The sequence below is a fragment of the Toxotes jaculatrix genome, chromosome 8 (assembly GCF_017976425.1).
Source record: "Toxotes jaculatrix isolate fToxJac2 chromosome 8, fToxJac2.pri, whole genome shotgun sequence".
Classification (NCBI taxonomy): domain Eukaryota; kingdom Metazoa; phylum Chordata; class Actinopteri; family Toxotidae; genus Toxotes; species Toxotes jaculatrix.
Genome location: NC_054401.1, coordinates 19,247,428 through 19,260,519, shown reverse-complemented (window position 1 = coordinate 19,260,519; position 13,092 = coordinate 19,247,428).

The window sequence follows — 13,092 nt, the reverse complement described above, 5'->3', positions numbered from 1 at the left end:
TCCAACCCGGCTGCTGTCTGTCCATTATTATTTTGAGCCTGCAAGATGTATTTGGTGTTTGCTCGGCCACTGTGCCATCACTTTACCTTGTCTCGGTTGCTGTGCCAGTCTCTGTCCTTCTGTCACACACACACACACACACACACACACACACACACACACACACACACACACACACACACACACACACACACACACACACACACACACATATACACTGACTAACACTCACACCTCTGTTTCTCTCCCTCCCTCTAATCAGCCTGTTGTTCATCTGGGGGCCCAGCATTGGGGCTGTTTAGGGCCTGTCTCTCTCTGTCTAATATTGTCATTTTGGCCTCTCCCATCCCCATTAGCTTTATGTGGGCTGATTTGGGGACCCTAGTTTGGGTCTGATTTTGCCCCCCCCCCCCCATTAGCTTTATTGGCAGATCAGATCAACCTAAACACCACATTTCCAAAGCAGACAGAGGATTGGCAGCATATACAGTGATATATATCAGCAGTTATGTCACATGACAAAATGCTTCAAATAACACAAATTAACTTGAATTTGTGACCATAGTTACAAATGTGGAAGGACAAATGACACAGGCAGCTGTTTTAAAAAAAAAGAAAAAGAAAAAGAAAAAAGAAAAGAAACAACCAGTCATTTTGATAAGTCCCTCCTTTCAACTTTCAGTTTGGATAGTTAAGGTTAGGTCAGGGTAAGGAGCAAAGGCATTATGCTTCAGTGTGTCCTCACAACTGAAGTAAGACAAGAATGTGTGTCATAGGTCTACTGTATATAGAAGTGATTACTGTTGAGGTACTGTTGAGGTGTGAGCAAGGAGGCATCTACAGCTGCCATGTTGGTGTGCTGGCTGTCTCTTAGGCTCTGATGGCGTTTCCTCCAAGTCGGTGCTGTATTTTACTTTAATCAGAATCTGAATGTTTGAATGAACTTTTTTATGTATTTATTTCTTTATTTGTACTGTCTCGACGTGTGCTTCCCTGTAAATTATTTTACAGTCTGTAGATTAATCTTTTTATTCACTGGTGATAACTTCTCTAAGATCAGCATAGCTGATTAGGACCAGGACTTTGATAATGAGCAGGAATTATTGCGGAATTATTGATAGAACGTTGCTGTTCTGATCTGATGAATTGGTTGTAAATGTGTTTCTGATGTTGGCTTTCTCAAGCAGTTATTCAGCCCATGGATGATGTTTTATGAATGCATTTAAAATCTGTATTGGCGTCTGAGATACATTTGTGATCACATATTTTGGTATTGAGCAAAATCACTGTTAGGTCAGTAAGTTGCTAAGTTTTCCATCGTTAAATGGTGGAGGTACATGGGCAGGTCTGATGTCGATTGATTGGGGATCCTCCAAAGTAAGACTTGTTTGTTGTTGTTTTTTTTAATATTTTTCAGCCTGTGTCCTGAGCATAGTTGCACTGCTGTCCATCATCACCAGCCAAATTTTCATAGAAGCTTTATTGTACAGGGAGGGTGAGTTGACTTTGAGGTCAAACACTGGCTCGTCTCGCTCTGCCAAGTTTCGTTCCAAGGGGAGACTGGAATAGGACCTTTCTAGGTTGAAGTTGGTGTCATGAGGAAAAGTTTTGCAATTGTTAGGTTTTTTGGCGTCGGCATATAGGGAGGCCTCCCGACAGGGGAATTTTACCCACCCCTGTAAAGCTCTACGCACGGTAAATCGCGGACAAGATTCACTGCAGAATCAAGCGGCATGGGGTTATTTGGGTCAGGTTTGAGTGTAGGCGGGTTCGTACTTTTTTTCGTTTTTTTTTTTTTTTTTTTTTTAATAGCGTGGGGGACAGGGTAAGGGAAGGAAGCCTGGCAGAGAGACGACTCAGATAGCTCAGACGACTGTAAAGATGCACCCAGTTTGGGTATATTTGCTTCATTTTCCAACTATTGGTGATGATGAATGCAGTGACCACTGTGAAAACCTAATAGATGTGTCAAATTCACCAGGTTGAACAATAATGATGAATTTGTTCCTACTGAGCTATGTGCTATTGACATATGTGAAATGAGACATTGTCATGGGCTGAATTGAAGAGAAAGTCTTTAGGATAACAGGCTTTGTCTTGAAGTAGAACTGCTAATTTTTATAAACAAATGTGAACAGAGTGACAGCCATTTCAGAAGGCAAACCTGAAAAAATGTTTACAGATGGTAGAGAAACCTTTCACTGTTTTAGAAACCATGTCAAAAACACTAGAGGGAAAGACACAGTTAAGGCCTCGTTCCAGTGCTTGAAGGAATAGAGTGAGGAAGACGTTGAAGTTTGGACAGACTATAAATTCTGCTTAAATGATTCTGTAGCTGCTGTAGTTTGATTATGAGTGAACTGAGGCTTTAATCTGTGGCTGAACTTCCAGTTATGGTGTCACTCTCTTTATCCATGATGTTTACTTTTACATTCTGTTGCACACATTTCTCCCAAATTGTCAGGTTTCTGTCCTTTAGCACCTTTTCATATGCTTGTCATTTTATGTATTTTAGTTTAACTTTACATATTTATGTGTATTTTTTTTTTTTATTCTTTTGTTTTCATAGTTATCCTTTTTCTTAAATTTTTGTTATTGTGAATTTATTTTATTTATTTAATTTCTTATTTTACATTTGGACTTTTCTGTCTCTCAGCCCATAATATTTATGTATGTTTTTTTTTATTTTGTTTTCATAGTTATCCTTTTTCTTAAATTTCTCTGTCACTTGGATGAAGAAAACCTTGTACTCTGTAGTGCTTGAACATTTCTTTTTGTCTTTTTTTTTTTTATTTCTTTACATTTGGAGTTTTCTGTCTCTGAGCCCATGACATGGAGCTGTCAACATGTTGTTAGTCTGCAAAAGGTGTAAAGTGCAGTAGGAGACAATAGCGTCTTCTCAGACTGTCTCCATGTACGTCAGGTCATTGGGCTTGCTAATTACCGCTGTGCCTCTGTGGAAGGGTTTGCAAAGATCACAAGACCATGGCAGAACATGCTGAGGAGGAGTTCCACAGGCAATACAGAACTGGAATGTGATGAAGTTTCGAGTTAATGGACTGATGGATAGATGAGTTCGGAGACTCCAAGCAGACTTTTCACCCTGCAGGGACGGATGCACTGGACTGTTCCACCACAGTCTCTGAAAGCGGCGGACACCAGAGTCAGAGGAAGTGAGAGAGCACCAACCAAAGGTAAGATCTGAGGTCATGTTGAAGGTTTGCTTTAGTCTGTTTGCTGTTTGCTTTTTACTTATTACTAATGATTGTTTTTTTTTTCTCCGTTTGAGTCATATGTCCAACCTTAAGGAAGGCTGGAAGGGGAATGTTGTGGCCTGACCTGATCCACCAAGCCCTGGACACCGCCTAGATCTCCGGAACTCACCTCTGAAGGACTGTTGCAGCCTACATCGCACAAGTCTACAAACTGCTCTTCAAACTACAAGACACGACCAGGAAGTGAGTCTGCTGCATCCAGGAGGTGGATGGGCTGATTTTCTGCATAGCAAAGCTCAAGTGCTGATTAAGCCAACAACAGAGTTAATAAATTAATAAATGGTCACAGTCTGTGCTGATTAAGCACAGTCTGTGACCATTTATTAACTCTGTTGTTGGAACCAAAGTTTTACCGGCTCTTCACTTATGATGCCTCAAAAGGACACGGTCTCAGGAAAGTTCAAATGAAACACGGCTGGATCTGTGATGTTGACTTTCTCAAGTGGTTATTCAGCAAGGAGCTGCTTGAAGAAACAGAGTGAGGAAGACATGTTTAAGTTTGGATAGACCATAAATTCTGCTTGAATGATTCTGTAGCTGCTGTAGTTTGATTATGAGTGAACTGAGGCTTTAATCGGTGGCTGAACTTCCAGTGATGGTGTTACTCTCTTTATCCATGCTATTTACTTTTACATTGTTGCACACATTGCTCCCTTATTGTCAGCAGATACTGCAGAAACACCTCTGAAGGACTGATGGGCAGATGAGTTCGGAGACTCTCAGCAGGGATGGATGCTCTGCACTGTTCCACCACAATTCTGTGAAAGTGGTGGACACCAGAGTCAGAGGAAATTAGTCAGAGAAAGTGAGAGAGCGCCAACCAAAGGTAAGATCTGAGGTCATGTTGAAGGTTTGCTTTAGTCTGTCTGCATTTTACTTATTACTAATGATGTTATTTTTTCTCTGTTTTAGTGATATGTCCAACCTTAAGGAAGGCTGGAAGGGGAATGTTGTGGCCTGACCTGATCCACCAAGCCCTGGACACGGCCTAGATCTCCGGACCTCACCTCTGAAGGACTGTTGCAGCCCACATCGTATAAGTCTACAAGCTGCTCTTCAAACTACAAGACACGACCAGGAAGTGAGTCTGCTGCATCCAGGAGGTGGATGGGCTGATGTTCTGCATAGTGAAGTTCAAGTGCTGATTAAGCACAGACTGTGACCATTTATTAACTCTGTTGTTGGAACTGAAATTTTACCAGCTCTTCACTTGTGATGCCTCAAGAGGACACGGCCTCAGGAAAGTGCAAACGAAAAACACAGCTGGATCTGTGATGTTGGCTTTCTCAAGCAGTTATTCAGCCCATGGATGATGTTTTATGAATGTATTTAAAATCTGTATTAGCATCTGAGATACATTTGTGATCACATTTTTTGATATTGAGTAAAATCATTGTTAGGTCAGTAAGTTGCTAAGTTTTCCATCATTAATTGGAGGTAGATGGATTGGGGATCCTCCAAAGTAAGAATTGTTTTTTAATAGTATTCAGCCTGTATCCTGAGCATAGTTGCACTGCTGTCCATCATCACCAGCCAAATTTTTATAGAAGCTTTATTGTACAGGAGGGTGAGTTGATTTTGAGGTCAAACACTGGCTTGTCTCGCTCTGCCAAGTTTCGTTCCAAGGGGAGACTGGAGTAGGATCTTTCTGGGTTAAAGTAGGTGTGATGAGGAAAAGTTTTGCGATTCGTATGTTTTTTGGCGTCGGCATATAGGGAGGCCTCCCGACAGGGGAATTTTACCCACCCCTGTATAGCGCTACGTACGGTCAATCGCTGACAAGATTCACTGCAGAATCAAGTGACGTGGGGTTATTTGGGTCAGGTTTAAGTGTAGGTGGGTTCGTACTTTTCTTTTTTTTCTTTTTTTTTTTTTTTTTTTTTTTTTTGTGTGGTGGACAGGGTAAGGGAAGGAAGCCTGGCAGAGAGACGACTCAGATAGCTGAGACTACTGTAAAGATGCACCCAGTTTGGGTATATTTGCTTCATTTTCCATCTAGTGGTGATGATGAATGCAGTGACAACTGCGAAAACCTAATAGATGTGTCAAATTCACCAGGTTGAACAATAATGATTAATTTGCTCCCACTGAGCTACGTGCTATTGACATACTTGAAATGAGACATTGTCATGGGCTGAATTGAAGAGAAAGTCTTAAGGATAACAGGCTTTGTCTTGAAGTAGAATTGCTAATCTTCATAAACAAATGTAAACAGAGCGACAGCCATTTCAGAAGGAAAACCTGAAAAAATGTTTACAGATGGTAGAGAAACCTTTCACTATGTTTTAGAAACCATGTCAAAAACACTAGAGGGGAAGACACAGTTAAGGCCTCGTTCCAGTGCTTGAAGGAACAGCGTGAGGAAGACGTTGAAGTTTGGACAGACCATAAATTCTGCTTAAATGATTCTGTAGCTGCTGTAGTTTGATCATGAGTGAACTGAGGCTTTAATCTGTGGCTGAACTTCCGTTGATGGTGTTACTCTCTTTATCCATGCAGTTTACTTTTACATTGTCTGTTGCACACATTGCTCCCTTATTGTCAATTTTCTGTCCTTTAGCACCTTTTTCATATACTTGTCATGCTATTTATTTTAGTTTAACTTTACATATTTATGTTTTTATTCTTTTGTTTTCATAGTTATCTTTTTTTCTTTAATTTTTGTTATTGTGAATTTATTTAACTTTGTCACTTGGATGAAGAAAACCTTGTACTCTGTAGTGCTTGATCATTTGTGTTTTGTTTTTTTATTTCTTGCTTTACATTTGGAGTTTTCTGTCTCTGAGCCCATGACATGGAGCTGTCAACATGTTGATGTTAGTCTGCAAAAGGTGTAAAATGCAGTAGGAGACAATAGTGTCTTCTCAGACTGTCTCCATGTACGTCAGGTCATTGGACTTGTTAATTACCGCTGTGCCTCTGTGGAAGGGTTTGCAAAGATCACAAGACCATGGCAGAACATGCTGAGGAGGAGTTCCACAGGCAATACAGAACTGGAATGTGATGAAGTTTCGAGTTAATGGACTGATGGATAGATGAGTTTGGAGACTTTTCACCCTGCAGGGATGGATGCACTGGACTGTTCCACCACAGTCTCTGAAAGCGGCGGACACCAGAGTCAGAGGAAGTGAGAGAGCGCCAACCAAAGGTAAGATCTGAGGTCATGTTGAAGGTTTGCTTTAGTCTGTTTGCATTTTACTTATTACTAATGATGTTTCTTTTTCTCTGTTTTAGTCATATGTCCAACCTTAAGGAAGGCTGGAAGGGGAATGTTGTGGCCTGACCTGATCCACCAAGCCCTGGACACCGCCTAGATCTCCGGAACTCACCTCTGAAGGACTGTTGCAGCCCACATCACACAAGTCTGCAAGCTGCTCTTCAAACTACAGGACATGACCAGGAGGTGGATGGGCTGATTTTCTGTGTAGCGAAGCTCAAGTGCTGATTAAGCACATACTGTGACCATTTATTAACTCTGTTGTTGGAACTGAAATTTTACCAGCTCTTCACTTGTGATGCCTCAAGAGGACACGGCCTCAGGAAAGTGCAAACGAAACACAGCTGGATCTGTGATGTTGGCTTTCTCAAGCAGTTATTCAGCCCATGGATGATGTTTTATGAATGTATTTAAAATCTGTATTAGCATCTGAGATACATTTGTGATCACATTTTTTGATATTGAGTAAAATCATTGTTAGGTCAGTAAGTTGCTAAGTTTTCCATCATTAATTGGAGGTAGATGGATTGGGGATCCTCCAAAGTAAGAATTGTTTTTTAATAGTATTCAGCCTGTATCCTGAGCATAGTTGCACTGCTGTCCATCATCACCAGCCAAATTTTTATAGAAGCTTTATTGTACAGGAGGGTGAGTTGACTTTGAGGTCAAACACTGGCTCGTCTCGCTCTGCCAAGTTTCGTTCCAAGGGGAGACTGGAGTAGGACCTTTCTGGGTTAAAGTATGTGTGATGAGGAAAAGTTTTGCGATTCGTATATTTTTTGGCGTCGGCACAAAGGGAGGCCTCCCGACAGGGGAATTTTACCCACCCCTGTAAAGCGCTACGTACGGTCAATCGCTGACAAGATTTACTGCAGAATCAAGCGACGTGGGGTTATTTGGGTCAGGTTTAAGTGTAGGTGGGTTCGTACCTTTCTTTCTTTTCTCTCTTTTTTCTCTTTTTTCTCTCTCTCTTTTTTTTTTTTTTTTTGCGTGGTGGACAGGGTAAGGGAAGGAAGCCTGGCAGAGAGACGACTCAGATAGCTCAGACTACTGTAAAGGTGCACCCAGTTTGGGTATATTTGCTTCATTTTCCATCTAGTGGTGATGATGAACACAGTGACCACTGTGAAAACATAATAGATGTTTTAGGTTTACCAGGTTGAACAATAATGATTAATTTGCTCCTACTGAGCTATGTGCTATTGACATACCTTTTTTAAAGGAAATGGTATCTTTAAAAAAAAAAAAAACAAAATTGGTTGAAGTCAAATGTTTTCATTTTCCCTTTTCTCGTATGTTTCTCATTAAGTTTTGTCACTTGGATGAAGAAAATCTTTTACTTTATAGTGTTTAAGTCTTTGTATTGTCTTTTTAATGCTCATATTTTGACAGTAATTTGGTGTCTTTAACAGGATTTAATTAGGCAGAACTTCTCTATTATATAGTGAATAAGGTCAAACTGAGTCGATTCATATGACATAAGATGTGATGCTGTAAGTAGTTATTGTTCATTTAGACTGTTGCTGACTCTGTCTTAAAGCTATATGTTTACCAAGTGAGTGATTTTTATGAATGAATTTCAGATCTGTATTGGCATCTGAATTATGTGTATGTTTAACAGAAGAAACCATAGCAAATTATTGTTCTACCTTTAGGTTCTTATGATATGGGATATTTTGCTGTTTCCAAGGATACCATTCTCAGTTTGTACTGTGAGTTCAATATTAGCTGTTATTGTGCTCTGTCCTGATTGTTAGCTGATGCTCTGTGTCATTTCCACTCTGGTCAGTCTGTGTTGAACTGTGATAAGTATGTTCATGATATAACTAAATGTGATGTAATTAGAGACCCAACGTAATTTGTTCATATTTTATTGAATTTTATTTAAATGACACACACTACTATTGATATTTTTTCCATCCTTTATCCTCCCTAACTGCTCTTAAGACCCCCTATTCATTTTTATGTCTTTTTCATTCTTAATCCTGTGTATGGGTGAGGACAGTTAAATGATGTATCTCCCCCACAGATGATTTCATAGTGCATTCTCTTAATCAGTTTCTCCTGATTGTGTGTCAAACTGCAAAAATTCGGACATTACAACACAGACCACAGATTTGAGCTGCACCACCCAAAGCCTCTGTGAGCGTCTCTGAAACTCTTTCCATCTCCAGCTGAGGTCTACCCTAAGAAGACTGTATCAAGCCCAGTTCAGTGGCCTGATTGGTTTGGTGTTGCAACTTGACCTCGTTAAAAACCTTTAGATCATCAGAGCTCGTAGACACTCAATACACAATACACAGCAGTCACCTAAACAGTCCAGCATCCATTTTCAAACCTACAGTGTGTATTGAACGGGTTTCCAGAACCACAGGGACATAAAACATAACTGATGCATAAAGACCAATCCACTCAAATCTGGTAAAGCTGATAAACCAAACATTATTCAAATTAAATCTACCTATAAGCATTCAGCAAATATTGTATTAATGTTGAAATTTGTTTCATTGTCATGACATTGTCAAATATCTACACACGCACACACACATCACAGATTTACAGTAACACAGAAAACGTACCCCAACGTACACAAAGACACAGTCACAAATGTTATGTCTTGCAGTGTGGAGGAATTCAGGTGCAGCCTGATGACATCAACACATTGGCAGCCTGTCAACACACACACACAAGTTGTGTGTGTTTGTGTGCTTTAAACTCTTTTCTGCATGCACAGACTGTAGCTCCCATGGAGCTATAGTCTGTGCTCAGTGATGCACTGATAGAATGAGAAGTTTAGTCAATCTAACAGTGTAATGGTGTTTGTAAGAGTGAGTGTAAAGCAAGAGCCGATGGACTTTCAAATGTGACACTGATTTGATTTTTTTTTTTCTTTTTCTTTAAACCATGTTCACTTTTATGTTTTTCTGCTGGATCCCTGTCCCCTTTAATTTCTTCATTAGAGCTGCACATTAGTTACAGTAACAGTTACAGCACTGTTATGTGTTTATTCAGTTTTTTTAGGATTGTGTCAATCCAGAGTTGTTTGATCTCGACTGGCTGTTGTGCAAAAGCTAATTCCTACTGCATGAAAAAGACCAGACTAGTAACAGAGCTGTGAAGCTGCAAGTGCAGCGACTAAAGCGAGTTTGTTTCAGTATCACACCCACAATCTACCATCTGTCGATCAAAATACACCTGCCAATCCAGTGCAAGAAATGAGTCTGTTTCACACTGTAGTACACGCAGAAATAAAGTGCATGTGGAAGACTAATTCTGATGACATGTACATATTTTACCTGCAACCTAAATAATCACCCTAGCAAACTTTGCTAACATTAAACTGTTGGCTGTTGATTAACCCACAGAATTTTTAGTTTGTGGCAATTTAGTTAGAACAATACAGCAAATGCATAAAGCCTTTTTTTTAATTTGCCTATGACCAAACTATTTGTAGCAAGTCTGCCTAAAAGGTTTAAAACATTAGCCTTTCTGATATTCTGCATTTTACTACACCAGTCAATATATCAGTGCACAATACATGCCTCTGCAGCAGTTTTTAGCAGCTGAGTGCTGAGGTTTGTCCTTGCTAGAGGGGATTTCCTTACTTTCAGTAGCTGATAATGCAGACCACTTTGACTGGGTGTAGTGCTGGTTTCCAGTGTTGTGTGTGTGTGTGTCCCAGTTAATGGAATATAGAAGGACATGCTGATGGATAAGTGTTTCCAGTGATCGTTTGTCTGTTAGGAGAGGACTCTCACATACTGTGCCTGACAGGAAACACTGAATACACCATAAACAACTTCCTGTGAATGTTCTTTACTGTAAAGGTCACAGGGGGCTGATTCCTGCCAGGGGGCAGGAATCAGCTTCAAGACAGGCTGCTTGAAGACATATTATAGAAACTCTGTTTCTGTCCGCCCCGAGAAACAGGTCAGAGCCTCTGAGACAGATGGATAAGTTTCTGTATTCCCACTCAGTCATTAGAAACTGAGATGAGTCGACTGTAAATATGTAAAACCAGCTTCCATAAAAACACCATGGTGAGGAGACCAACACATAAAAATCTCCTGCAATAAAATCACCAGTTATTAGAAGCTGATAGAAATCAGGGGACGACAGTAAACATTGGTTGCTATTCAAAACTGCAATGTCAACATTACCCTGTGTGTACAGCCCCAGGTGCTGTTTGATTAAATGTTACAAAGGACAGGTTTTGATTCTCAGCCTACACCTAACTGGTCATAGCCTTACATAATGGGCCCAGGCTGGTCTCATATTTCTCTTTACTTCCCACTAGTTTGATTGGGTTGGGTTTTATTTTAGTCCCTTACCCTTTTCTCTCTAAATCAGACCATGTGGATGTCCTTTAGTCTTGCCCTTGGCTCCAGATATTAACAAAATGAAATATTGGGTGCAGCTGCAAATGTTTCCAAGTATTTATAATCTTAAAATATTTGCATAAAAACAATTTGGTGCCAGTATCAGTTTTACCACATAATTGGAGTAAACAGTGCCACAACAACTGTTAAATAAATAAATTTAAGAATGTTATTTTTCAATCTTAAAAGTTAACAGAAATTCCAACTTCCAACAAAATTTTTGACTGAGGTTTTAAATGGAGGTCAGTCCAGGCTTCAGTCCTTCCTGTATGCCACTTTATGATCAGTGGATCCAACTGATCATAAAGTGAGTTTAATAGCCTCTGTTTAACCTTAGATACAATCAAAAACAAGAATTTCTACTTAGGAGCAACAATTAAATGTATGAGAGATGTAGCCCCGCAAAAGAAACTGATAATACAGAGCTGATATAAGTTCTAAACTGCTTTTTAATTTGAATTTGATGAAAAAAAAAATTAAAATCAAAATAGTTTTGCTTTGAAAAGTTCAGAACGAGTGTTTAATTAAAACTTGAATTTATAAACTAATTAAAGAAGTGTAGACTTTGTTACCACAAGCATTTAACTACAGCCAAGCCTATCTGTTCAGTACAGCTTTAAAAATCTAGATTGTGTAAAACTGTAGAACAGACCTGCTCTGTCCTGCCTTGCTAATCACGTCATTAAAGCATGTCTGAATCCTTGGTTTCTCAGTGACATGATTGGTTGGTGGTGAGTGGAGCAGGGTGTTGAGCAATAAACGAGAAAATCTCCTGTCTTTAGGATGCTCATCCATCACATGTGCTTCTCATGTGCTTCGTCCATTTCTTTCCTCTTCATTCATTCATCAGCCTTTCACTCTGTTCATTCGTCAGTCCACACTGCAATTTTTTTATCTGCCTGCAAACCAAAATCTAGCAAGCAGACAAAAAATACAAAGACACACAGTCTCAGTTCAACTGTCCTCACCGGACGAAGAGACAAAGAGGAAGTCAAACAGAGAAGTTGAGGAAAACGGAAGCTGCCACTGGATTTTAAAGACCAAGACGTCACATGATCAGTCAAAGGAAGCTGAGATGTCCTTTCTTAAATCCTTTACATCCCTTCCTGTAATGTCAGAGTTGAACATGTCCTGGCTGACGAGTGTTGTGCTGCTGAGAAAATAAATGTAAGTTCTTCTTCAGGAGCAAAGTGGAGTGGAAAAGGGCTGATGGATGTTCATGACTGCAATTGTGACAGTACCGCCTATTTGAAAGCTTTGCTGAAGGGAGACAGGAGGAAATCACATCCAGGAAGAAGACGGATGAGAGGGAGGATGGAGGAAGGGAGTGATGGAGTGAAAGAGAGGTAGAGGAACTGATGGTAGAAGAAAGGAAGAGAGAGGAACAGAGGGGGTAATGTGAGAAAAACAGAGGCCGAGAACTGGAGCAGATACAAGATCTATCATTTGCAGTTATTATCCTACAAGACAGGAGGAAGACAGAGAGAAAACCAAAAACCATAACAGAGAGCATAAACACTCTTTAACTATGACTCAGGAAACCATACAAGGCATTGAGCTATAAAGCTAATCCTGTTGGGATTCAACAAAGTTGGCGTGGCAAAGGAGGGTTGCTAAATCTCTCTATGAACAGCCTTCAGCCCTGTCAGCTTGATTTTATTATACAATATATCCTCCATGGCTTTCCACTGTCAGCCAGTGGTGAGAATGCAAACAAGCCAAAACTCAAACATTCAACCTGACCAGGAGACACTGGAACAGTGTACATAACACCTGGTAATAAAGAAATAGTTTGACTTATATACATATGTATATATAATTTTATCTATCTATATCTATATCTATATCTATATATATATATATATATATATACTTGAAAAAGGTGCTTCTTTGCCTCATAAAGGAGGATAAAGGTGGACAAAACACAACTTTTAGCAATTGCATCTGAAATCCAATATAAGAGCTTCTGAGCGATCAGAGCACTGTGTGCCTTGTCTGATTCAGTAAAGCATCTGTCCTGCATTCTTTATACTTTAAAGAGACAGTTGCTTCACTTCAGCTCAGTACAGTAAACTGTAGCACCGACACTAAAAATAACTATCATGCTATTTTCCATCAAGAGGGTTTTTTTCATCCAGACTGTTTTATATTACCATTAAATAGTATAATGTCATCCTTACAACTTTATTATGCTAATTGCTTTTTTTTTAAACGATGGAGT